Source organism: Mus musculus, chromosome 17 (genome assembly GCF_000001635.26).
Source record: "Mus musculus strain C57BL/6J chromosome 17, GRCm38.p6 C57BL/6J".
NCBI lineage: Eukaryota > Metazoa > Chordata > Mammalia > Rodentia > Muridae > Mus > Mus musculus.
This window is the reverse complement of record NC_000083.6, coordinates 79,923,177-79,949,487: the sequence shown is the minus strand read 5'-3', so window position 1 is coordinate 79,949,487 and position 26,311 is coordinate 79,923,177. Positions and strand designations below refer to the sequence as shown.

Genomic DNA, 26,311 nt, shown 5'->3' with positions numbered 1-26,311 from the left:
TACAAAATATCATGTTGCCCATTTGAGAGCACAAGCAGGGATACATCACTGAAGTGTTAACATTCATTTTGTAAAAAAATAAATATAAACAGACAGTACCGCTCTTGTCCTTGGTGTGGGATGCTCGTGGGAACCTCTGCTGCCTGTGATTTTGGGCTTCCCTGTTGGGCACAGGGAGATTCCCCAAGGCTTAGTCATCAAAGATGACTCTTGCCATCAAAGGTACTTGCTCAAAGACCAGATAATATGCTTCAGTTAAGGGGCGGGGGGACTTGTCCTGTGGGAATGAGTAAAGGCAGGGCCCACGATGTCTTCATTTCCATGTGAAATAAATCGTTATCAGCCTGTCTCTGCACTCAGTATGAATCTGGTGCCTTGCAAATAAAAGCAGCTCTGACTTGGGCAGAGCCAATCCATTATCCTGCCGTCTGTTGTCCTGGTTTCCATATAGGGATGATGAAACGCTAGAGTTTCCTTGAAGGCCAGGCACTTTGGGCGCAGATGAGAACACCCTGCTTTGGAAGCATTAAATTGACTGTTTCAGTTTAGATGCCACGAAACCCAGCCATAAGCCCTTCTGGATCCCCAGTTGCTGAGGTTTCTATTGCCCACTGTGTCGGAGTCTGCATGGTAATTAGGGGGAGGCAGCATGACTCCCCTTTCTTTCTCAGTTATCTGCCATGTTGGGGGATTTTTTTTTTTACTTCCTCCTCCTGTTGCAGGGTAGATGGCTGCCAATGCCAGGAAGGTTCCTCCTTCCAAGGCTCTCATTCAGTTGGACTAAACTGGGTACAAGCTTCAAGAACCTTGCCAAGCTCCCGGGGTGATTCTACTGTGCAGGCAGGGCTGTGAGCCACCACACAGCTTTGCCCTTATTTGATGAAAAATCACTCATAGAGACATATGAGTCTGGTTTTTCAAGTCCAGCATCTATTGCACTATCATGGGTAGCATGCGGTACCAAAGCACACATATCCATATCTTTGCCATCTGGAAGTTATAATAAATCTTTTGTTTTTTTGGTGATGGAACCTCGCTATGTAACTCAGGATAGCCTTGAACTCTGTCTGTTTTCGAGACAGTGTTTCTCTGTGTAGCACTGGCTGTCCTAGAACTAGTTCTGTAGACCAGGCTGGCCTCGAACTCACAGAGACCCACTTGCCTTTGTGTCTTGAGCACTCAGATTAAAGGGGTGTGCCACCTCTGCCTGGCAGCCTTGAACTTTTGTTCCTCTTGCTTCAGCCTCCCAGGTGCTGGGATTATAGGCATATATTGCCACACACAGATTTAATTTAGTCAGGTTTAAAAAACTAGTATTGGTTTAGTTCTCTAAAATTAACCAAATTCTTAAACAATAGCAATAACTCCCCTCAATCAAATTAGAACACTCCCCTGAAAATGTTTGGTGAAATTGCTTTAGTATTTATTACATACAGTTTGTGTCTTAAAAACTTCCCAGAGGCACACAAGTTAAAGGTTTAGCCCCTACTAGGAATGATGAGTGAGGTGGGACTTGGTGGGTGCTCTTCAGGTCACTGGGGCGTGTCCTTGATCTACATATTGAAATCCCTGGCCACTTGTCTCTCACTTCCTGGCCACCACATGATGTGGTAAATTTTCTCTATTACAAGCTCTTACTGTGTGTTGCTCCTCCTCAAGGCTTAACACCAGTGGGTTCATCTCCTCGTGGGCCAGAACCCTCAACAGTGATCCAAAATGAATCTTTTTCTTCATGAGTTTGTTCTCTTTGGTATTTTGTTGCAGCGATGAAAAGTTGTTGCCAATGAACTTCTACTCAAATCGACCTGGTGGCAGCGGCTACCCACCCCAGTGTTCTGGGATCCTGAATGAGTGATACACACGCAGCCTTATATTTTACTATGCCTTAAACAACTCAATGGTTGGGCCACTCCTAAACCTCCATGTGGCTAACACCTCCACTCCGATATTCCTGAATATTTTACTTACCATCTTTGTTACCCTAGACCCAAGGAGCAGGAAGGATCCTGGGACCACTCTTTCCCTTTATTTACCAATGAAAACTAACTGGGGACAGGGACCCTAAGTGTCTTACATGCAGATTTCGTGCAATTTTGGGGACTGAATTAACATAATACAAGCGTTGGACCAAATCCACAGCAGAAAGCTATCTAGCACGGTGTTAAAAGTGAGCACTATCCCCTCAAGAAACTCCACCGTGGGAATCAATCCTGAAGACGATTGTGCACAAAGAAAAGGCCACCAGACCATCGCATAGATGCAGGAAATAAATAAAACAGTAACGCAAGCGTATCTTAGAACATTACGCACGATTTAAAAGTATGGTGCAGTTGTTTTGTTTTTCGAGACAGGGTTTCTCTGTATAGCCCTGGCTGTCCTGGAACACCCCGCTGGCCTCGAACTCAGAAATCCGCCTGCCTCTGCCTCCCAAGTGCTGGGATTAAAGGCGTGCGCCACCACGTCCGGCGCAGTTGTTTTTAAGACAGATTTTGAGAAGAATTCACAAAACACTAAGAAGAAAACAATCAGATCACAAAGCAGTATGCACACTATGATTGTATTTTAAACTAGAAAAGCTCTTAGTGTCCTTATAGAGGGACTAGAACGCCCCCGACTGGGAAGCCCGCCAGCATTGACACAGCCTCCGAACCAAAGGGTCACAGGTGATTTTACTGCTCTGCTTTGTCTGAAGAAGAAGCTATAAACGGACTTCCTGGATGACTCTTGAAGGCAGACTCTTTAGGATTCAGAGAATTTTCCAGGGAGAGGCAGATTAAGGGACCCTTGATGGAGTCCGATAGCAAAGAGCTGGGCTCTCTCTCAGGATCACAACGCGTTGTTCTTGCGAGACTGGAGCAGGTCTCACCCATCACCTCGCAGTGCTGATGTATGGTCGACCACAGGCTCTCTTGAGAAGTGGGGAAGGGCTGCCGCGGAAAGCGTGGCTGTGGGATTTCAGCACAGAAGGGATTCAGGATGGAGAGGATGGCAGGCAGGCTGGGGGCCTCATTTTGAAGATGAAAATACTCCATTCCTTCTATTTCTCTCTTTAAATAGTAAAAATTTACACATTATGAGAGGCTGTAGAAGCATCAGTTTTGATGCTTGAACACTGTTGAATGTTGAACACTGTACTTTAAGGTGGTAGTAAGGAAAAAGAGAACAATGGAAGGGAGGTTCAAGTGAGGAGAGAAATGAGAGGGTAGGGAGGGGATGGGGTGGGCAAGGAATGGGGTATGTGGGAGACGGGGTGTGTGTGTGGGGGATGGGGTGGGCGGGGAGCAGGGTGAGTGGGGGATGGGATGGCGGGGAACAGGGTAGTTGAGAAATAATTAATACTAAGGATGTTTGGAAAATCTGTATGAAAAACCTATTTTATAGGCGTTCTACAAATATATGCATATATATGTACATATATACACACACACATATATATACATATACATATATGTGTGTATATGTATATTAATATATATATGTTTTTCCTGCAAATATAAATAAATGAGTTTAATTTGAGTAACTCTACACAGGGGGATAATGCATCTTCCAGAAGCCATAGGTGGCCAGATAAAAAGCTCAATGCCAGGTATGGGACACCTTGCCTTAGGCTTTTGGTTAAGGGTATCCTAGAGAACCACAAAATAATATAGGCTATTGCTACCACTCTTGACTGACCACCAGAACTTGACGGTAGTAGAGTTTTGCTTATAACTTTGGTCAGAGAACATAGAGAAATCAAGTTGGTACTGACTAGGAAGCATCCTTCCTGTTGCTAGTTTCCCAAGTACGGGAAGGTGTTGTGTTGTGCAGGCTGCTGAGGGGAAAAAAAAAAGTCATTAATAGTTTTACCCACGTGTGAAACCTGTGAGCTACAGCGAGAACCCAAATGAGATACACTGATGGGTGCAGTAGTGGTATAAATGTTATTGGGGTGTTAAGTGCCATCCACTGGAGTCAGCTCGTTCCTTCTGTCACGTGGGTTAAACTCAGGCTGTCATGCTTTGAAAACTGACTGGTCTACTTACGAGTGGCTGCCACTGGCAAACAGGAACCTTTGTGGCTGTTCTACCTTCTTCTGACCTGTTTACTGTTGCCTCCGTTCACCTCGTAGCTCTGTAAAGGACGGTCCTCTCTGGCCCTCCTCACTCATTTTGCATGGACTTGAAGATCTGTAGTCATCTTGTGTGGCCCAGGTCTTGGAGGAGGTACCACTGTTTCCTAGTGGACAGGGATTCATAGCTCCTGCTTTCCCCTTTTCCTTGGAATGCCCCTTCTCACGGTGTTCAGCCAAGACAGGCGCTCAAGGCTCAGCTTAAAAGCTATGTTGTTAAAGAGATGCTTTCCAGCATCCCCAGGCAGATGAGCCACGCCTTTCTCTCTCTAGGCCTTCAGGGTACCACCCTATGCACTCCTGGGAAGATGCTCTCATCACATTATTAGCTTGCAATCCTCCCTCTCTTGGGGGCAGGGACTTATCTTAGTAGACCTGTGGCTGTGCCAGATGTTCAGTGAGTGCTTGATGAATGTTTGTGCAAGGAACAGAGGATCTCTGACCTCCGCTTGTCTCAGGTTTACATGCTGGCTTCTAACTGCCGGTTACCCGAGGTGATGCCAGTCATAAATTACACCACTGGAAGAAGGACAGACTTTAGGAATAGGAAAATCCCATCAAGGCCATGGTTCTTCCTTCCTGTGCTATATGCCATGAGACCTCTGTGGGTTGTGGTCCTCTGATTACTTTATATACTGCTCATTTTGACATTTCTGGCCGATATCACCTGACCCTAGCAATTAGCTTTCATAGGGCTGTGCCCTTTGAGTAGTATCCCCAGATGATAATTAACACGAGTCCCTGGGCAACTTGTTACTAAGTACAAGCAGGAGGAAGTATTTTAATATCTGCATCATTATGCATCCTTTAGATCAATAACCTGATTCTTACAGATGAGTAATGTGACCCTTCCCCTCACAGTCAATGATGTCACTAACAGTTGACTTGAGAAAGGACAGGTTATCTTACCCGAAGATTTTTTTTTCCCCTACCTGTGCCTGAGGAACTTATTATAGAAGTTATTGCTGTGGCCTGGTCCCACAGCATGACCTCTGAGGGCAGTGCTGGGCCACAAGTGAGTGTACAAAGTCATGAAGGTGGAGGAGGGGAAATACAGGAAGCGTTCTGATCCAGCCAGGTCCCGTTCTAAGACACAATTTCCAGACATGAGAAAAAAAAACAAAAACAAAAACAAAAAACAAACCCAAACTGAAACTGTGACTAGAATTAGCCGGTAACAGACAGCAGTTGGATATTCAGGAGCTAGGACTAACAATGGCTTAGAGATTAAGGTATTTATCATTTTTGAGCGGTAACCATGACGATGCCACACAGGCTGAATTTCGATGATACTTCTGTATTTTATGGGCACTATTATAAACCCTGTTCCTAGGCAAGGAAAACGAGGTTGAGCATGTTAGCAGAGATTATACAAAGTAGGGACTTTGTAGGTGGCCATCCAGACTTAAGAGCTGATATTTTATCTGCAACATTGGATTCTATTTCCTGTGGTGCAGGCAGACTCGCTGGTTAGACTGCAATGGCCAAGGTCATGCATTGTATGCACAGCTGGCTCACTTAGGGAGAAAGAGATTGATTTCATGTCTCATTTTCATCTCTCTACATTGTTAAATATGGAACTCCACAAACACATATCGTTGCTGACTTAAGGCAGGTAAGCCTAATTAAACATCTCCTGTATGCCTGGCCTTGTGCTTGGTGCTAAGAATGCAGTATTGGTGTCAATAAATTCAGAATACAATCCCAAAGGAAACGTAAAGAGAATATGACAGTATTTAGATGCTGACTATCTCAGTCTACAGATGGTCAAGTTGTTCATGCCACACAACTATATGTTAGAGCAAAGATTTGAACTCTAGAAGCATCTTTCTCTCCTACATTGTCTATCCTTCAGGATGGACTTCATCCAGAATACAGAAGAGGGTCTTTTTCCAAGACATGGGACTCCAGAGAGAGGCACACAGGGGCATGGATTTGGAGCAACATCTAACTCAGAATGGAAAGTGGGGTCAGCATGTTTTTCAGATTTCTCAGAAATCTCTTGATCACATAGGTCTTGGAAACTACTTAGCCTGGCTCATTGGAAATAGCCAAGGGAAGGACTTCCCAGGAAGAGAGGATAGTACACGAGGTGCATTGTGGTGAATGAGCACGTGATTCAGCCTGAGGAGAGGTGAGAGGGGTAAGGACCATCCAAACTGAGGGTGGTCGCGGGCCCTACACTAGAGAGTTCAACTTTGTCTTGGTGGTTTTAATGGGCAGTGAACGGTTTAAAACTAACAACCCATAAGGAAGAGGAACATGGAGAAATCAAGGCTGGTGACGAAGTCCTGGGCATTATGGAGAGTGTGGGGAGAGGTAACAGTGACGACCTCAGGAGACAAAGGACATCACTAAAGACTGAGTCTACCGTTCTCTGAGTTTTCCATGTTGGGAACCATGACAACCATGACAGGTACACGTCACGCATCACTTCAGATCCTCCTCACACCTGTACCAGGAAGTAGACACCATCCTTGGCTACAGATGGTCAAGTTAAGTATGGGCCACACAGCCATTAAAGATGTGAGCTCAGCCCTATGCTAACTCAGAACCCATGAGCGTCACCTCTCTTAGTTGTTCCCTTTCTTTAAGGATGGACTCCATCCAGAGTACAGAAAAGGGTCTTTTTCTAGGAGCCAGAAGTTCAGTTTGGGATTCAGGCAGTTCAAGTAAGCTGCCTGCCCCTCTCCCGTCTCACTGCTTCCTGTAGAGTCTCCTCATGCTGAATCATGAGCTCAGTCACGGCAATGCAGGGTCACATGTGCTACGCCCTCCTCCTGGGAAGCCCTTCCCCTGGCTACTTTCGAATGAGGCAGGCTAAGTAGTTGTCAAGACCTGTGTGATCAGGAAATTTCTGGCAGAGACAGGCTGCTGGCTCAGTTGTGTTTGAAGGACAGCTGTATCAGCCTTCTTCAAGTCTTGATAATTCCTTTGACTTTATTCATGTCTCTGATGGCCATATAATACCATCTTTGATGAAGCCTGCTTTAGGTTGGTCCTAACTAACCCATCATCTCTATCACACACATGCACACACAAATCCATGAAAAAGAAGAGTGATCTATGAGAGATATGAGGTGCCTACTTTGTGTTGAATCTACCACAATATGGGCAATGATGCATAATCAGAGAGGTCAATATGAAAAATCTGTCGCCAGGAGCAGATGTTTGTGCCTTGTCTGTTGGAAGCTGTTTTTCAAAAGGCATATTTACCTCACTCAATGATTTTTGGGGCCTGATTGGCAAAATGGACTGGGCATTTCTGGTTCTCCAAGTTGTAACTGGACATTTGAAGGAGGTAGAATGAATTCATAGTTAGCCAGAAGTTCAGAAAACTAGTAAAACTGCTCTCTAGTTGTAATGTTGCATTATCTTCCCTATTTGTCAAACTCTCTGTGTAGGAAACTTTTTCGTGTGTGTGTGTGTGTGTGTGTGTGTGTGAGTGAGTGTGTGTGTGAGAGACAGAGAGAGACAGAGACAGAGAGAGAGAGACAGAGAGAGACAGAGAGAGACAGAGAGAGACAGAGAGAGTTAGTTCTAGGCCCAGCATAAGGCAAGTTCTGACTGTCAAAATCTAAGAATCAGAACTGAACAATATTCTCCCAGGTCCTAAGGATAAGTCACAAAGCACAGAGGACCTCAAGGAGACTAAATACCCAAACAGTGCAAAGTCAGAGTCAGGGAACCCATAGACTGGCTTTGTAAGACAGTGGCTCCTTGTGGTTCTGCCATACACAACTCTCTCTTGTATTTTTCTCTGACCTGGGCCTGTCTGGGGGTCTTTTGAGATTAATATTTCTTACAGGTGGACAACTCCAGTCTCTCCTCAATGTTTTCCTTTTTTAGTCTCTGATGAGCCTTGAACTCAAGAGTCGACTTGGTTTTCACACACACAGAACCAAAGAGGAGGGTGCCAGGTTAGATGAGTTAGGTCCTTACACAAACACCTACTTCTAGGAACGCCTCTCCTTGCCTTGACTGTGGAAGCCACATTGCCATGAAATGGAATATGACCCACTAGGGTACCATTCCACGCCAGTTTCCGTTGAGGCAACAGATAGAGGATTTCCAACAACATCTTTATTTATCCAAACATTTGGCACGTGTTGATAAAGACAGCAAGCATTATCTGGGCTCTCTGTGGAGGCTTACCATGATGAAAACAGACGTGGTGGCCCAAGCGTGATTTTTGTTCTAGTAGCTGTTGGAAACTCACTAATCAAGCTGGTTGAATAAATCCAGCATCTCTCTGGCACTCACTAACAAGCACAGTATCTGTGTTTTCCTCTTCTCATAGGTCAAAAATAAAATAAAATAAAATAAAAAAATAAAAGTTCCTCCTCAGTATAGGATTCTCTTTTTCTTTTTAGCACTGTGGAGATTAAACCAAGGACTGCACACAAGGAAGCACAAGCACTCTCCCACTGAGCTCCAGCACCCTAGAAATAGTTGTTGACTCAACAAGCTCAGGGGTCCCGTGTTCCTTTCCTGCAGAGAACTGGGGTGGGGGTGGGGGTGTGGTGGGGTGGGGGATGGAATCAGTAGGTTGAATTAAAACAGTGACAGAACCATGCTGGCATTTGGGAGAAGTGACCATCAAAGGAAAGTAGAATTGAGCCAGCAAAGAGGAAAGAACTCACCCTGAGGGTGCTTGCTTTCCCAGGAAGCAGACATCCATAGTTGACTTCTTAGCTCCTTTTGTTTTGTTCTTGGCTGCACAGATAGCTGTTTACAAGATGGACCAGAGGGAAGATCAGACTGTTTTTGCAAGGGCAGGTTTATGCATTGCCCTGGAAATTATGAGATAATGTTTTTTTGTTTTTGTTTTTCCTGGGTGTGAGCAGTAGAGAAAGCAGTAGAGAGCGTGGTTAGCTCCTGTCTCTCAGCTATGGAGAAGTAAATGCTGCCTGGCTGGAGAGAGTATCTTAGCACTTTTAGCATGCTGTTGCTTAGGCCATTTCACCTGAAGCAGCCCTTCCTCTTGCAGATACAGTTACCCCACTGAGAGCACTGTCTGTGGGTCGCTAGGGAACAGACTTTTAGGTTCTGGGATTTAGGGGTAGTCACACATCTTGTTTCCTGCTCCTTTCTGGACTCCTGCTCGGGAATCAGAGAGCTTGGCTGCAGGTTTATGCTGTGAAATCACCCGTCTCCAGAGAGCTAAGGGAAGAGGATATTTGGCCCCTGACCTGACTTCTGCCACGTGGCCATGAGTCTCGCTTCAGAGACTTTCCCATGTTGTCTGTCTCTGATGCTGGAGGTCCGAACTCTCCTCAGGGCTCTGTCCATCCATGGTGTTAATAAATCTTCGAATACACTCCACCCTCCCAACTATAAGTCTCAGTGTCCTTGAACCTGCATCTGAGATCTCTCATTCATCTCTCTTTTCCTTTGGTCTAAAAAGCAGGATGTGACACAAAGAGGCAAGAAATGACTCTTTGTCTTCTGAAGGTGGTACTCCTACCTGGCAACAGTGCCAGACAGCTGCTACACAGGTCTTTCCCCCCTCCCCAGCCCAGCATCAGAGTAGCTCAGCATCCTTGTTACTGTTCTTTAGGGTTCCTCATCTGCTACAAGGTTTACATGTGAAAACTTTGTTTCAGCTTTCTCAGTGTCTCGCCTCCTTGCCCTCCAGCTTTAGACTTCCTATCTGCAGATGGTTCTGCAGAAATCTCTTGCTCAGCACAACTGTATGCATTGTTCCTTGTCACAATCCGCTCATCAAAGCTCAGCGTACTTGTTTTAATTTGTTTCTGTTGCTATAACTTAACACCACAGACTGGATAATTTGTAAAGAGTAAGGCTCATTCGGTTCCCAATTTTATTGTTTTGAAATGTACAAGGTTAAGGGACCAACCACTTCTTACTCCTGGGGACTCTGGAGTTCTGAGGTGGCCCAGAGCATCACATGGGTCTCTCTCTTTCTCTTTCTATAAAGCCACTAACTCACTTGTGGTCGGGGACACTCTTATGATCTCATATTCTGTAATACCATTATCTCGGAGACTACACACTCCCTTAGGGCAGAAGCTGGGTTTCAATTCATTTCTGTATCTCTAAGTTACAGCAGTGTTAATTGGTGAGTGATGCACTGATAGGTGAAACTCAGAAATAGCATTAGCTTTAAAAAAGCGTCAGTAGGTGCAGTAGGTGGGTGTGGTGGCACACACCTGTTAGCTCAGCATTTGTGAAACTCTGTGTGTGAGAGAGATGAGGGAGGGGAGAGGAGAAGGAGAAGGAGAGTGTGGGGAAGGAAGGGGAGAAAGGGAGAGGGGGAGGGGAGAGAAAGAGAGAGAAAGAGAGAGAGAGAGAGAGAGAGAGAGAGAGAGAGAGAGAGAGTTTTGAAAGCATTTCAGGTCTCCATGTCTTGGCCCTCTTTTCACCTTCTCATTGATTCCCCTAAGAATCGATGGCATGAAAAAAAAAAAGAATCGATGGTATGGTGCCCCCCCCAGTCCATCCTAATTCCGAAATGGCTTATGCAGCTGGAGCTGACCATTAGACTCACCTGGGAAGTGGTTAAAACACACTAACGTCCCCACCACACTGCAGACCAACTGAACCTGCGTGTAGCTGAGCTCAGGCTAACTTTCATCCCGGGGCACAAACACCTCCACATCTCAGAGGCAATAGACTTTTCAACAACATCGTTTGCTATTTACAGCTCTTGAAATCCACAGTAGACATACAAAGTCCTCGGGAGAGTAATAAAAAGCAGCAAGGGAGTGACCAAAAGATCTTTATGTCTTGGTTAAGTCTGCCGTTCTTGCTTGGGCAGCTGTCTTGGGAATATCTCCTAGAGAGTACCAAATGTCCCTCTATGCCTTGGGACTTTGGTCTTGTAATCAATGGTTGCCTAATCTTCCCTCAGCCTTTGGTTCACTATGTTCCAGCTCCCGACCAGCGAGTTCACAGCAGCAGTCTACTGCGGACTTCGTCTTCTAAGGGGTCCAGATTGGCCACCATCCTTGTCAAACTCAGGCGACCTCTGGTTTGTTGGTGTTGGTATCATCTCAGGAGGCCAAGCTAAGAGTGTCAGCTGCTTGCCCCAAAGACCTGCACCCACTCACTTCAGAGGTCAGCTGGAAAATTGCATCATGACCAGGGCAAGACAACCATGCCCTGGGGCTGGGCCTACTGCCTTCTGAGTACAGAGAGTAATTCAATTTTGCCTTTTCCACTGCTGCTGTGGTTGTAAGAACGCAGCGATTTCTACTTGAAAATGCACTCATTAGCTCTGTCATCATGGGCTGTCTTTCTCCAACTATCTCTGGCAGGAGGCCAGAAACTTCATTAAAAACCCTTAACGTTACTGGAGGATTTTGGGCATTTTAACAGGACTGCTTGAACTGGGTTCTGTCAAAAGAAGGCAAACCGTTCCTTGTTGTTCCTCAGCGTTATTGAATGTGGAGGGACACAGACATCATGGGTCCTCATAGCCTGGTCACCTAGCAGGATCACCTGCAGAACTTTAGAGAGAACCAATGACTAGGTAGACTCATTCAATCCCATGTCTAGAGACAAGACTCAGGCACTGTCCCCTCATAAGCTAATGTATAGACAAGGTTGCAAACCATTCACTAGTTAGACTTTTAAAAAATTTCTATGTAATAAAATTGGGACTAAGATGCTCAGGAGTAATTCTGAGCTCTTAGCTTTGCTTGGCCGTCCAGCGTGTCTGAGGAGCCAGAACAGGGAAGCACGGCCAGACATGTTTAGCATTTTTTGTTTGTTTGTTTTGTTTTTGGTTTTTGTTTTTGTTTTTTGAGACAGGGTTTCACTGTATAGCCCTGGCTGTCCTGGAACTCCCTTTGTAGACCAGGCTGGCCTCAAACTCAGAAATCCACCTGCCTCTGCCTCCCGAGTGCTGGGATTAAAGGCGTGTGCCACCACTGCCTGGCTCATGTTTAGCATTTTTCGTTCTGGGAGAACTCTCTGGACTGCTTACCTGCTGCCTTGCCCTCTTCTGATTGTCTTTTACATTCTAAAGGAAAAGCCCTCAGAGGGTCTAGATTCTTCTTTAACTCCCCCAAGTCTTATTTCACCCATTCACTATATGAGCTAGAGCCAAGGAGTCCCGCTCTGAGCCATGTACTCAGGGTTTCGTGTGCGCCTCGCCGGCAGCCAGCTCCACCAGGCCACGAGGACTATACATATTCAACCTTGTTTTAGGTTAGAGGCTGGGATCCAGCGCTGTAGCAAGTGTAACAGAGAGGAATAAGGTCTGGGTGTTTTCTTGGCTACTCCTCACTTTGTAGTGCTAGGCCATTGGGATGATACGGGGCAGAGCAGCAGATGAGGGAGCACATAAGGCCAGGATTAGAGAAAGCAAAAGACCTAAGTGGCAAGGAGCGGGTACTCCTTACACGCTGTGTTCTGGTTTCTCACCTGCCTCCCTGGCTCTGAGGAACGAAAAGGAGAGCAGGCAGGTAAGGCTCTGTCTTGGTGGAAGACCTAAATCTAGAGTTGATACAAGTTAAATATAGTATAGAGTCACATGTGTATGTGTGTTCACGTATATATCCGCAAGATTACTCATGAGTGCAGGTGTACATACACGTATGGCCACGTGTGTAGGAGCTGGAAGACAGTGTCCACTGTCATACCCAGGAAGACTAGCCATCTCCTTTGAGGCAATGCCTTTTAATAACTCAGATCTTCACTATTAGGCTTGAGTGGCTAGTGGTTGAGTGGTTAGTGAATCCCAGGGACCTGCTTGTCTCCTACCCCAGCCCCCACATTTGAGCTGCTAAGTGTGAATCAAGTCTGGGCTACCACCACATTCCACACTTTTGTATGGTACTGGGATCAAACTCAGCCCCAGGAGCCATCTCTTCTGGATTGGGAGAGGTAATTATTTAGAAAGGGATGAGCTGAAGGGAGAGAGGAGAGAAGGTGACGTCGAGAAGGAACTTTGACAGCCTGCTCATGCTGTCACATGCTTGTAACCCAGCATTCAAGAGGCTGAGGCGGGAGAACCAGAGGTTTAAGATCATCTTTGACACAAGTCAGTCCAACAGGCAGAGGCCAGCCTATGCTACTGAGACCCGTCTTTAAAAAAAAAAAGAAAGAAAGAAAGTTTATACCAAAGCTGGTTGAGAAACTTGTGCTATTCATTTTGAAACATTTTGAAAATATGGAAAAGGCCAGAGAACAATTTTTAAACCATGCATATTGAGTTTTGAGATGATGCAGATTATCAAATCTGGCATAGCTTACTCCATGCAAATGAGGCGTGGTGCATACAACGCTCTGTCCAATGTCAGCACTTACTCGAGTTTTGCACTGAGTGCCAGAGAAGTCATCCTTTGAGTGGCCGCACAATGTTCTACCACATGCTTATTTCATGCTGTATGTTGCTGTTTCTTTATATCCTATTCCCTCCCCCCCTTTGGAAACTTAATAAACCAAATCTTTGACCAAATGCTTTTAAAAACCTGCTTCCTGCAGAGTGTGTGTGTTTTGCAGATAACTGAGGACTTTATTTCATGCAAAGCAGAATCCACCCCTGTGCAGTGTTTGGGAAAGTCTCACTTGTTTCCTTAGAAAGGTTCGGAGACTCAACACATGCCTCCAGCTTCCTTCCATTCACTTCATGTGTTTGGGTCTAAAGAGTTCATAATTCCGTCCCCACCCAAGCTATTCCCTTGGGTTAGAAGAAAAAAGGAAAATGCTATTTTTTTTTTTTACAGGCCAGGAATTGTATGCATTTTTTTCCTGGCATGCTCCTGCCTCCCCACTGTGTATACTTAAGTCTTTGCATAAATAAATATAAATATAGATGCTATGGGGGAGGGCTCTTGCTCTTCTGGGGCCCAGTAAGAGTTTTGCCTTGATGTTTAATGATTGAGGTTGTTTGGGCTTTATAATAGATGCAATTCACACATACACACACGTACACACATGCACACACACTCACACATACATACAATGTCATACATACACTCACACACACACACTCACATAATACCCACACTCACACAACACCCCCTGCACATACACACACTCACACACATACACACACACACATGCACACACTCACACATATACACACTCACCCACCCACCCACATATATACACACTCACACACACATACATGCACACACACTTACATATATACACACATACATACACACATACACACATTCACACATACACCCCCTACACCAACACCTCCATCACACACACTCACACAATTGAGTACTTATTTTTTACACACAAGGCAAACTTGAGGGGGAAGATGGTAAAAGTGAAAGAGGAAAGGAGAACAAATGGAAGACGTCATAAAGGATCCGAAATGCAGTCCCCAGGGGGCTGGTTGAAATATAACACTCCTCACAGCACTGCATAGCATCCATCTTCCCTCCCTCAAATTCTTCCAGCAGTTTCTCCTTCCTTTTTGCCATGATTGTTTTTTCTCTAAAGTTGATTCTTCTTTAGGTTTATTACTTCATGTGCACAGTCTCGCCTGCATGCTCACCATGTGTGCGCCTGATGCCCACAGAGGTCACACAATGGTATCAGATCTCCCAGAGTTACAGATGGTTGTGAACCAACATGTGGGTGCTAGGAGCCAAAGCTGGGTCCTCTCCAAGAGCAACAAGTGCTCTTAACTACTAAGCCATTCATACAGCCCTAACTGTCTTGCTTCCTCCCCCTTATTTCCAGCCTTTTCTTAGCATCCATGCTTATTCAAACAGTTCTCACCTCCTCGCCCTGCCCAAACCAGCTGCGTTTCTTAAGAGACTACGGTGGGCTTCTGGCGCCTCACGCTTCTCTTTCTTCCTGTCTGGCTGGAAACATGGCGTCGCGCAAGGAAGGCACCGGCTCCACTGCCACCTCCTCCAGTTCTGCTGGCGGCACGGTGGGGAAGGGCAAAGGCAAGGGCGGCTCTGGAGATTCGGTGGTGAAGCAGGTGCAGATCGACGGCCTGGTAGTATTAAAGATAATCAAACATTATCAAGAAGAAGGACAAGGAACTGAGGTTGTTCAGGGAGTGCTCCTGGGTCTGGTTGTAGAAGATCGACTAGAGATGACCAACTGCTTCCCGTTCCCCCCAGCACACGGAGGATGATGCTGACTTTGATGAGGTACAGTATCAGATGGAGATGATGCGCAGCCTTCGCCATGTCAACATTGATCACCTCCACGTGGGCTGGTATCAGTCCACATATTACGGCTCCTTCGTTACCCGGGCGCTTCTGGATTCTCAGTTCAGCTACCAGCACGCCATTGAAGAGTCTGTCGTCCTCATTTATGATCCCATAAAAACTGCCCAAGGATCTCTCTCTCGCTGAAGGCATACATGACTGACTCCTAAACGGATGGAAGTTTGTAAAGAGAAGGACTTTTCCCCTGAAGCACTGAAAAAGGCAAGCATCACCTTTGAGCACATGTTTGAAGAAGTGCCGATTGTGATTAAAAACTCACATCTGATCAGTGTCCTTATGTGGGAGCTTGAGAAGAAGTCAGCTGTGGCGGATAAGCACGAATTGCTCAGTCTTGCTAGCAGCAATCATCTGGGGGAAGAATCTCCAGCTGCTGATGGACCCGGTGGATGAAATGAGCCAGGACATAATCAAATACAACACAGACGTGCGGAACACCAGTAAACAGCAGCAGCAGAAACATCAGAATCAGCAGCGCCGCCAACAGGAGAATATGCAGCGTCGGAGTCGAGGCGAGCCCCCACTCCCTGAGGAGGACCTCTCTAAACTCTTCAAGCCCCACCAGGCCCCTGCCAGGATGGATTCACTGCTCATTGCAGGCCAGATGAACACTTACTGCCAGAACATCAAGGAGTTCACTGCCCAAAACTTAGGCAAACTCTTCATGGCCCAGGCTCTTCAAGAATACAATAATTAAGAAAAGGAGCTTCCTGAGAAGGCGTTGAGTAGACAGACTGTTGAGAGTCCACAGAGTGCACTTGGAAAAACGTATTTCTGTGCTGCAAAGCAATGGTGGGGAGGCGCACTGTGCGTCACTGCTGTAGTGGTTTTCTAGCCAATAATAAAACTTTAATTGGTTGTTCAAAAAAAAAAAAAAAAAAAAAAAAAAAAAAAAAAAAGAGAGAGAGAGAGAGACTACGGTGTGACTACAATGTAGCCTTTACAGGGTAACAGATTTTCAACTTTGCCTTCTGCTTCTATCAACAGACAAAACCACAATAGGACCACCCGAAAGGTGGCTGCTTTCGGGTAAGTATATTTCAAGTTTCCCACTTCTGCTCAGCATCCAGGCCACTCAGTGATGTGTTGCGCACCACAAGCAACAGTTCTCAGGCAGTCTGGAGGACCCCCCACTGTTCTTCCTCCAATGCGGTTCCCTGTGGTGCCTTGCTGCTAAATGAGCATTTTCAGACTAGCCATCAGCATCAGCGAAAGTTTGTAAAGTTTCCTCTGTGTGAGACTAATCCTCAAGGCTGCCCAGCCTCTTTGTAACTGAGGCTCTTACAAGATTTATATATACATCCAAATGTTTGTTTCTTTGGCCTAAAAACAGTGATTTGGGTGTGAATCATTGACCACAAACAGTAATACTTAGCAAGATTCCTCCAAAACCACAGAGAAGCATAAACAGTGATTAAGCCAAGGGAGTTTAAGTGACTGTTTCCAGCTCCCAGAGTTCACTTAACTCATGGGTGCTTAAAGGTGGTTAAAACACATGGGATTGTCATTCCATCCAAAAATGATGCCAATAAGTAGAGTAGTACTAGCTTAACACGTGCGGGACCTGTGCTTGGTTCTCCAGCATGGGGGAGGGGGGCTTATAACACTATTAAAAAGCTAGTTTATGTCTCATTCTCTCAAATGAAGCTTTTTACTTGAGTCTTGTTTGCACAGATTTACAGTGCAGTGGTAAATGACGCTTGTCAATGAAGAGCCTGTAGCATTTGCTCAAATGCCTTTTGAATCATCAAAGAAACCCATGAGTTTTGCTTTGTACTCTTCGGTGTTAAATATATTTCAAGTTGATTTGTGGGAGGTTGGTTTTCTGTGCACACTGTACCTCACATTGCTAGATTTATCTATACTGTTAAATGAGAACACTTTATAGTCCAGACTTGGAAGTCTCAGTAAGGCTACTTGCCCATGCTAAAGTAAAAAAAAAAAAAAAAAAGAGGGGGTGGATAGAGGCATAGAGGTACACCCTAAGAGCTAAGAGTCTGCATATCCTAAATCCATAACTCAGTTGCCCCTTAGTTTATCTGAGGGCAATAGTCTTCCTTCAGTTTCCTTCCCACATCTTTTATGAGTCAGCCAAGAAATAGAAAATGGCTCGTAATATCGTCATAGCCAGTTTCAATTCAATGTAATTCATCATCGGTTGAGTAGGTGCCTATTTATGCTTATGCATAGTTCGTAGTTCTGGGCATTGGGAATAAAAGGGGCTGCTAGGACATGGGTGTCTCCATGCAGGGTAGCTTAGATTTGGTAAATGTGGCTGAGATGGTTGGAGTTACCAAGGAGGAAATAGGCAAACAGAGGGGGCAGCCTGGAGGAGAAGAAACAATTGATTCTTCAGACTAAAAAGGTGACTCCCAGGCACCTGAAGAGGAGGGATCATTTCAGAGCTAAGGAGTCTGAGAAGCAGCCAAACAGATAATAATCTGATAATCCAGAGGCTGTGTGATGAGACAGGATTGAACCAAAACCATTTGTCATGACAATGAGCAGTGTTCATAGGTGCTAACTCATTAAGAAATGGAAGCCCAAGAAGAATTTTAAATAAGAGAGTAACTGAGCAAAGTATGTGGCCCACCCAGCATTTTGTTATCCTTGCTCTTTGATAAGAAATCTTTTCTGTTCTTCTGATTTAATAATCAGCAAACTTCAGAAAATACCCCCGGAACCATCCCAACCAGGGTCCTACCACATACATAGGGTGATCTGAGATCTTAGATTATACCAGGTATTGGTGACTTTGTTTAACACAGAGATTCCTGATGCTGCAACCCTTTAGTATAGTTCAACCCTTTAGTATAGTTCCTTATGTTATGGTTTATGACCTGTCATCATAAAATTATGTTTTTGGCTACTTCATAACTGTAATTTTGCTATCATTATGAATTGTCATGTAAACTTTTGTGTTTTCTGATGGTCTTAGGTGATCTGAGTGAAAGGATCATTTGACCTAGAGATTGAGAACCTCTGTTTTCACAGTTCTGAGTTAAATAGTCGACCATATTATTTGATAGTTGTCTTATATCGGGTTTCCATTGCTGTGAAGAAACACCATGACCAAGGCAACTCTTATAAAGACAAACATTTAATTGGGGCTGGCTTACAGTTTCAGAGATTTAGTCCAATATCATCATGGCAGCATCCAGGCAGACAATGCGCTCTAGAAGGAGCTGAGTGTTCTACATTTTGATCCAACTGCATCCAGAAGACTGGCATCCTCAACTAGAAGCAGGGTCTCAAAGCCCAGCCCAACACTGACATATTTCCTCCAACAAGGCCATACCTCCTAATGGTGCCACTCCCTGGGCCAAGCATATTCAAATCACCACAATAGTCAAGACAAAATAAGAGTAGGTCTATCCCCCAATTAAAATAAGAGTAAATCTCTGCTCTAGATCTCTAGATATTCCATGTTTGGCCCAGGTTTCTTGGGGGTGCTCCAAGAATGGTGAAAATCTGAGGCCAGTAGATGGATCTGTGATTGTCAGGGGAGGTCCTTAACTTGCTTTCTGACCAGGCGAACTTGCGTTAAAAACAGAAATGTTCTCAGCGTCTTCTGCACCCAAGGTCTTGGTCCTCTTGTACAGGCTCCTGGAGGAAGACATGCAGAACCATTTGGTGTTTAAATGGCTGTCTTCTAGGCCACGCTAAGCCATAAGGAAAGCTGCGCTCGAACAGCTTCCCATCACTGTTTTTACTTCAGTCTTGCTCGGCTTCCTGCGTGGCTAAACCCATGAAGCTGTTTTCTCCCCGTCCGCTGGAGTTTACAGTAACCTGGTTTTCACGGACATCCTGGATGGAAGAGGTAGCTGTGACTACTTTCTTCTGCTTTGGGATACAGACTTTTCAGGCTAAGGGACACTCCACTACTTCTCAGCCACTCACAGTCTTCTGCCTGATCGTGAAGGGAAACAGGAGGTGTTTGCTAGCTGTTAAATGGATAACAGAACAATTTTCTGACTCAGTATCTGCTTTGTGCTTATTTGAGGATGCCCCAGTGGCTTTGCTAGGTTCGTTAGATGAGCAGAGCCATCAGGTGGGGTGTGTATGTAAAGGGATGAAAGGAATCCACTCACATGGTTCGGTTCTAGAGGTGGATGAGTGACAAGATCTGCAGGGTGTTTCTGCCAAGTGACCCAAATGGGAGAGTTGAGGGTGTAGTTTCAGTTTAAAGGCCCGAGAACTGGATCTGTTGATGGTATAGTTCCAGCCTGAAGCTCTGTGGGCTTGAAAATCTACAACACCCCATTAAATGTCTTCATTTAAAGGCCCTTGGATAGGAGGAATTCCCTCTTAAACTTCAGGAAGGGTTAACTTTCTCTTCAGTCTTTCGTTTGTTTGGAACACCAGATACATTGTGCAAGGGGGTTTCTGCTTTACTCTGCCCACCAATGAAATGTCAAACGTTTATAAAACACTCTCACAGTAGCAATTAAAGTAAAATTTCATTGTTTTCTTGAAGACAGGATCTCTCTGTAGGCAGATACATTTTCATCAGGCACACCTGACTCTGGGCATGGAAGTCTTCGGTTACCTCTCAACTGTAGGAGAGGCTTCACCTACAACTCAAGCTCTGCCTTTTACTGCTTCAAGGACTAAGCAGAATAAGCCAGCAGGGCTCGGGGATTGTTTCCTCCTGTTCCGAAGGGCTTTGCTTGTCTTGCCACATCTCTACATAGGTATAAATGTTTTGCATCTACCATGGATGCGTTCTGATTGACACAGAGCACTTTCAGATGTGCAATCGAAAAGCTGATGGCAGCATAGAAAAACGAGAAGAGGAAGCTGGGCAGTGGTGGCACATGCCTTTAATCACAGCATGGGAGGCAGAGTTCTGGTGGATCTCTGTGAGTTCAAGACCAGCCTGGTCTACAAAGTGAGTTCCAGGACAGCCAGGGCCATTACACAGAGAGACCCTGTCTTGAAATAGCAAGCAAGCAAACAAACAACGAGAGCAGAGAGGGAAGAAGTCCAGAATGGAGGTCAAGTAATTCCACTCAGGTCACACGAGTCTCCCTCATGCAAGCTCATGGCTTCCTACATTCACACCCAAGGACCCATGATAGGAAATGCCAGAAATAAGTAGTTCTGGGAATGGCGATACCCACAGCTCTGCTCAGATCCAAACTGGAGACTTATTTAGGTCACATCTTCAGGTTTCTGCCTTAGCTTCCTTATTGGAATTCCGCTGTGCCTGACCTGCTCTTTGCTTCCTCGAATGGTACCCCAGGCTTGCATCTAAATCTTCACAGCTTACAGGCCAAGCTTCTATTTGACTGTTTGGAGAGAGAAAGTATATTAGCCTTCACCAGCTCTGTCAGGGTGAGGTTCTGGGGGAGGAAGCGCTTGCTTGGGAAATGAGTACATCCTTTCTCTCCTGCTTTTTGTTCCCCTTCGGGGGGAACTTCTTGAGTGTCCTGGTAGATGATTTGTGTCTCTTTTGTGGGTCATGCCCTTGTGATCCCTTCCTAAACGCCTTTGCTCTTTGTGAGATAAGGAAGACTCCAGGCCTTGGATGAGAGAACTCAAAGGCTGATATTAACTCATTCAAAGTCACAAACCTACCCAGAGGGGAGGCGGGAAAGTTCTCTCCTGCTAAACTCTGTGTCTGTCTAGAATGAGATGGCATTAGACAGTGGGGGTTAATCTTCCTTCCGCGCAACAACGATGTGGACATAAAGTTTCTGGAAACGGGAGATGCCAAGAAAACGGTCAAACAGACACGGCACCACAGGGCATTCTCTTCTCATCTCTTGACATCTTTCTTAATTATAATCCAAAGCAAATGATTCTGAGGTCCACACTGCAGGGTTGTACAAAATAGCCTTCCCCAAGCCAAAAGGTACTTGTGACTCCTATTACATATACAACGGAGCACAGCACAACAGAACACAGGACAGCCAAGCATATGAACACACACACATGCACACATCTGTTGAGGATGGAATCGTGTGTGTGTGTGTGTGTGTGTGTGTGTGAGTGAGTGTGGCGGTCAGAAGACAACCTTCAAGTGGCATCTACCTCTCCCTCTCCCCCCCCCTCTCTCTTTCTCTCTCTCTTAGATAAGGCTACTCACTGGCCAAGTAGAATAGATTGGCAGGCCAGCTAGCTCCAGAACACTTCTAGTTCTGTCTGCCCATCACAGGATTACAAATGTGTGTGCCTGGCTTTTTTATTTTTTAAACGTATTCTGGGGATAAAACTGAAGTCCTCAAACACCTTGCTTGCTAAACTCCATAGCTTAGTGTGTACTCTACCACTGCGCCACCCAACCAGTCCCTACTTCTAACTCTTCATCTGAGACTGGACTCCAGCATGATACCCAGATCCAGCTATTGAACCAAGATGTGAGCACACTTCTGTATTAACACTGGCCACAAGCAGTCTTGGAAGCTCATGGTACTTGACTCAAGAGTGGCCTGGGCAACCTTTGCCGTAGAAAGTAACTGATTTCCTCTGATCACTTTCTGTCTGAGGTTGGATTCTTCAAAAGCTCTGTCCCAGGCAACAATCCAGGCACATGACTGAGTGGGACATGTGGGAAGAAGTGGGTGGAGGGAAAGGGAGAAGATTGGGTAGGGGGAGGAGCTGTGTATGGCTGTGACCGTACATGGAGCCTAGCTTTGGTCTGAGTATCACTGTGTTGGTCCCTTCTGTGCCATTTTGTACAAGGGGCCACCGCCAACACCAGTGGCACTAGATAGCTGTCCTTAATGGGGTTTGTGGTGTAAACTTTAAGACAAGGATCTACTGGGTAGCCAAGGTCAGTTATCTAGAGAAGGAACCAAGTGTGAGCCCTTTGCAGCTACCCAAGGGGAACTGAGAGTGCTACTGCTCTAAGAAAATAGGTATCCTGGCAGACCAGAGCCACCACAAAGCCACACCAGGAGGGTGGCTGCCTCTGCCTGGGGGAGAAGCAGCTGAGACCTGAGTGGCAGGCAGGGCTCATATTGGATTTCTTCAGGGGAGAGGCTTTCTAGGGTGGAGACCTCCAAAATGGGGATCGGTGGGTTTCAAGTCTAGAGCTTGGGGTGAGCCCAGGGATTGATGGGATTTCAAATCCCGAGTTTGGGTTTTTTACTCTGTAGGGCAGGGGCTTGGGCCAGCCATTAGGGCAGTTAGAGTATTCTGTGAGTAGAACCTGCCAGCTGGAAGCCCTGGGGTGGAGACTGTTCATTCATGTACTTCAAGGGGCTTACAGGGACACCAATAAGGTCCACCTATTATATGAGATCAACATGGGCTAGAGAGCAAAGTTGAAGCCATAGAGAGGCTGGCCCTGTTGGCTTCCTAGAATGAAGTGGAATAAGTGTTGTTATGAGACAGAATCATGTTTTCTGGGCCTTCAAGCTTCTGAAAATTGGGGACTTCTCCTTTAAGAAAAAAAGACATGAAATCTGAATTCCAAATTAGGTGTGTGCTGGTGCATTGGTTAGGTCCTGAAGCTACACTTTGTTAGTGTCACCTGTCTCTCGGATCTTAGCAACCTCATGCGGAAGAGAAAATTGTGTTCAGAGTTTAAGTGAAATGGCCCAAGGATATCAGTGAAGGGAGTGGCTAGAGCTAGCTACAGCAGACTGCTTCTGGCTCATAGCTCAATGCCTGCTCTTTGATAGTGCTAGACATACTCAGCAGTGTTGTAATAGTGGGTGGAGAGGGTCAGTAGGTGACGGAGATGCACTGTAAGCCTATAAGCTGGACCTGAAATAAATGCATTGATCTGTGAGGTGAAATATCTGTTGCTAATTTGGTCAAAAGGAATATATATATTTGTTTTCCTCTTCTGAGTTATTTGTTTTGTTTTGTTTTCTCTCATTTTCAAAGTTGGGACCTGCAATGAACTGATACAGGCTGGAGGCTATTTGGTTGAGCATGAGAACAGAAAAGGGAACAGGTGGTGGTTCTCACTGAAAAATGGAGAGCCTGAGTTATCACTCTTCCTGAGTGTCTCCATGATGTTTGAGGAGCAGTAGTTCTTTAGAGGCAAGGCTGCAGGAGATAAGGGAAGGAAGGGGGTGTCTCCTGACTTTACGGTGCGGAGCAATGACACAATGACACAATGGCTTTCCGGAACATCTCTGTTTAAGAACGGTTGCTAGCTGAGCCGGAAGCAGTGGCCGCTATAGATGAGAGCACCCGACCGGTTTTCCTTATCAACATTGTCATCAGTCATGCGTTGGAGGCGTTCCTCAAACTGGCGCCCTTAGGTGGGATTTCATTGACTTCTTTGCCTTCCTTATTGCTGACTAAACAATGCTCTTGAATTGTGGGACAGTCACCACTGGAAAGGATGAACAGCTTTGTTGAAAAAAACCACTCTTGGGCAGGCAGGAAGGCGGTGGAGCAGTGGGCATATGCCTTTAATCGCTCGGGAGGCAGAGGCAGAGGCAGAGGCAGAGGCAGAGGCAGAGGCAGAGGCAGAGGCAGAGGCAGAGGCAGAGGCAGAGGCAGAGGCAGAGGCAGAGGCAGAGGCAGAGGCAGAGGCAGAGGCAGAGGCAGAGGCAGAGGCAGAGGCAGAGGCAGAGGCAGAGTTGGAGGTCAGCTTTGTCTACAGAGTGGGTTCCGGGACATCTGGGGGCTACACACACACGTACACACACCAAACAACAACAACAACAACAAAACCCAAAACTCACCACCACTACTACCACCACCACTAAACCAACCAACAAACCAACCAACCAAAAACACCAAAATCAGTCTCTCAGATGCTGTCTTCACTTTTGTTGGGGATGAGGTCTAAGATTTCAGAACATCATAATATGGAACTAGCAGAGCATGCTCAAGCTGACCCTTTTCCTCTCCATGGAAATCTTGTGTACAAGGCTTCTGGCAGGTCACCAACAAGCCTCTGGTCAAACTTTAACGGGGACCTACTTTCCAACCCCTGCCCCACTGTCCTGAGCATCTCTTCCCTTTGCTCTGTAATCCACCCCACGCCTGTCATCCCTATCCGTGGATGATTTCTACCTACAGAGACTTACTGGCTTCCCGATGCTCTTCTGTGCTGTGCAGAATTTGCAATGATCGTCACTAGATCTTCGCCTCTTGCCACATGGAACCAGCATACCTGACCTACTTCTCCAAATTATGTACATAATTTATGTGGGAGAAGTGTTTGTTGGATACATGAGTGAGCGAATGGATGAAATACCTTTTTTTTCAGTCTACACTACAGCTTTATAAATATGAAAATATAATTACTGCACTGGGCTGGCTTTCCTATGGACAGCCCCCCTCCCCCAATTGCCTCTTATATTTTTTAAGACTCACCTGGACTTGTCAAGGTCCCTTCCTGCTGACATGACTGTTAAACTGTGGTCTTTACTTACATATGTTTGAAACACTGCTGAAACACATCTCACTGGCGTGCAATACAGGCAATCATCTTGTGGTCACAAGTGTTCTTTTCTGCAAGGAGGCTTCATGAGGTCTTCCTAGTATTTTTTTTCCCCCCATGGAAAAAGTGAAGTACCAGGAGGTTTATAACCTTATCTGTTCCTCATGGGACAAAGGAGTAGCTCACCGCACTGGGCTGGAGTCACACATATCTGAATTTGTCCAGGGACTCCACTGCTTGCTGTCCTGCTCTTGGGGAAATTACTTTTCTGTATTTTAGATCCAGCATTACTTTTTAAAAAGACTTCATTATATTGTTTTTTTTTTTTAAATTATGTGTATGTGTGTGTTTGCATGTGAGTGTGGGACTGTGGAGAATAGAGGTGTTGTGTCCCCTGGAGCTATATTTATAGACAGTTGTGAACCACCTGACATAGGTGCTGAGAACCGGACTCAGGTTCTCTGGGACATCAGCAAGTGCTCTTAACCGCTGAGCCATCTCTTCAGCACCAGACTCAGTGCCTCTTAACTGGGTGTAATTACAAAAGTTGTTATGAAGATAAAATGAAATCGTATAGGTATTATCTCTGACATGTTTCCTATCCACACATAGTCGATGACATATGACAACTGTGATTATTCTTCACGGTAGCTGATTGGAGTGATGCGGGAGTAATTTTAGATAGAGGCCAGATTCACAGGTAGACAGCATCATAAATACACTGAATATAGTGTCTCTCAGGGCTTTGGATTAAAAAAAAAATCAAAATATAGTCTACATTCCTAAAGCAGTGTTTCAGGCACTGGAGAGATGGAATCACTGGAGTGATCACAACTATAGCATTCTTCCAGAGGATAAGGGGTTGGTTCCCAGTACCTCCATGGTAACTCACAGTTGTCTGTTACTCCATTCTCAAGAGATCCCACGCCTTTTCTGGCTTCTGTAGGCATCAGGCATGGATGTGGTACACAGACATATATGAAGACAAAACACTCATACACAAACAAAACAAAAAAACAAAACAAAACAAAACCCAACAAAACACAAAATAAATGAGTAGAAATTTAAAAAAAAATTTAAGCAATTATAGGATCACTTAAGACAATGTGATAATATTCTTTGAGACTTCCAAGGACTCATTATGGTATAATCTGTCTAGACAAAGCAAGTTTGGGTTAATTTAGGATAAAATGTAAGGTAATACACACCCTGTATTTTTGTTGTTGTTGTTGTTGCTCCTATGAGTTATGGAATAGCTCACAAAACCCTTCTAACATAAATCTAGAAGCCCGAAAAGCCAGGCACAGCACAGTGTTGACACCACTACAGAGCCATTGGAGGAAAAGAGATGGTTCACAGTGAGGGACTGCAGAGACTCGTTTCCTGGAATCAATTTCCTCCTTGTCCTTTATGTATGAGCATTTAGGTAAAGAACACGGCAGAGTGCATTCAGAGGGATCTAGAACTGGCGCCCCGACCACTGGCTTCCAACATATTGACTAGAAGGGATGCCTCTGAGCTGCACATGGAAGAGAGGCAGTTTTAGCTCCAAAAGTCCTGGCTTCCAGGGTCCCTGAGTTCAGTCAGCTGAGAACAGCTAGCTCTTGGCTGGATCTGTTTGATGTCAGAGGGCTTGCTGTGTCCAGCTCATTGGTCCTGTAAAGGCAGCGGAAG

The 26,311-nt window shown here is 45.4% G+C and overlaps 1 long non-coding RNA gene and 1 pseudogene across 2 annotated transcripts in view; both read left to right on the top strand.

The window, feature by feature from the left end:
• The window catches only part of Gm41625, an 84,577-nt gene that overhangs the window by 32,214 nt on the left and 26,052 nt on the right, over nt 1-26,311 (top strand). The gene's annotated exons all lie outside the window — the stretch shown is intronic.
• Gm6552 (predicted gene 6552) lies at nt 14,912-16,172 on the top strand (annotated as a pseudogene).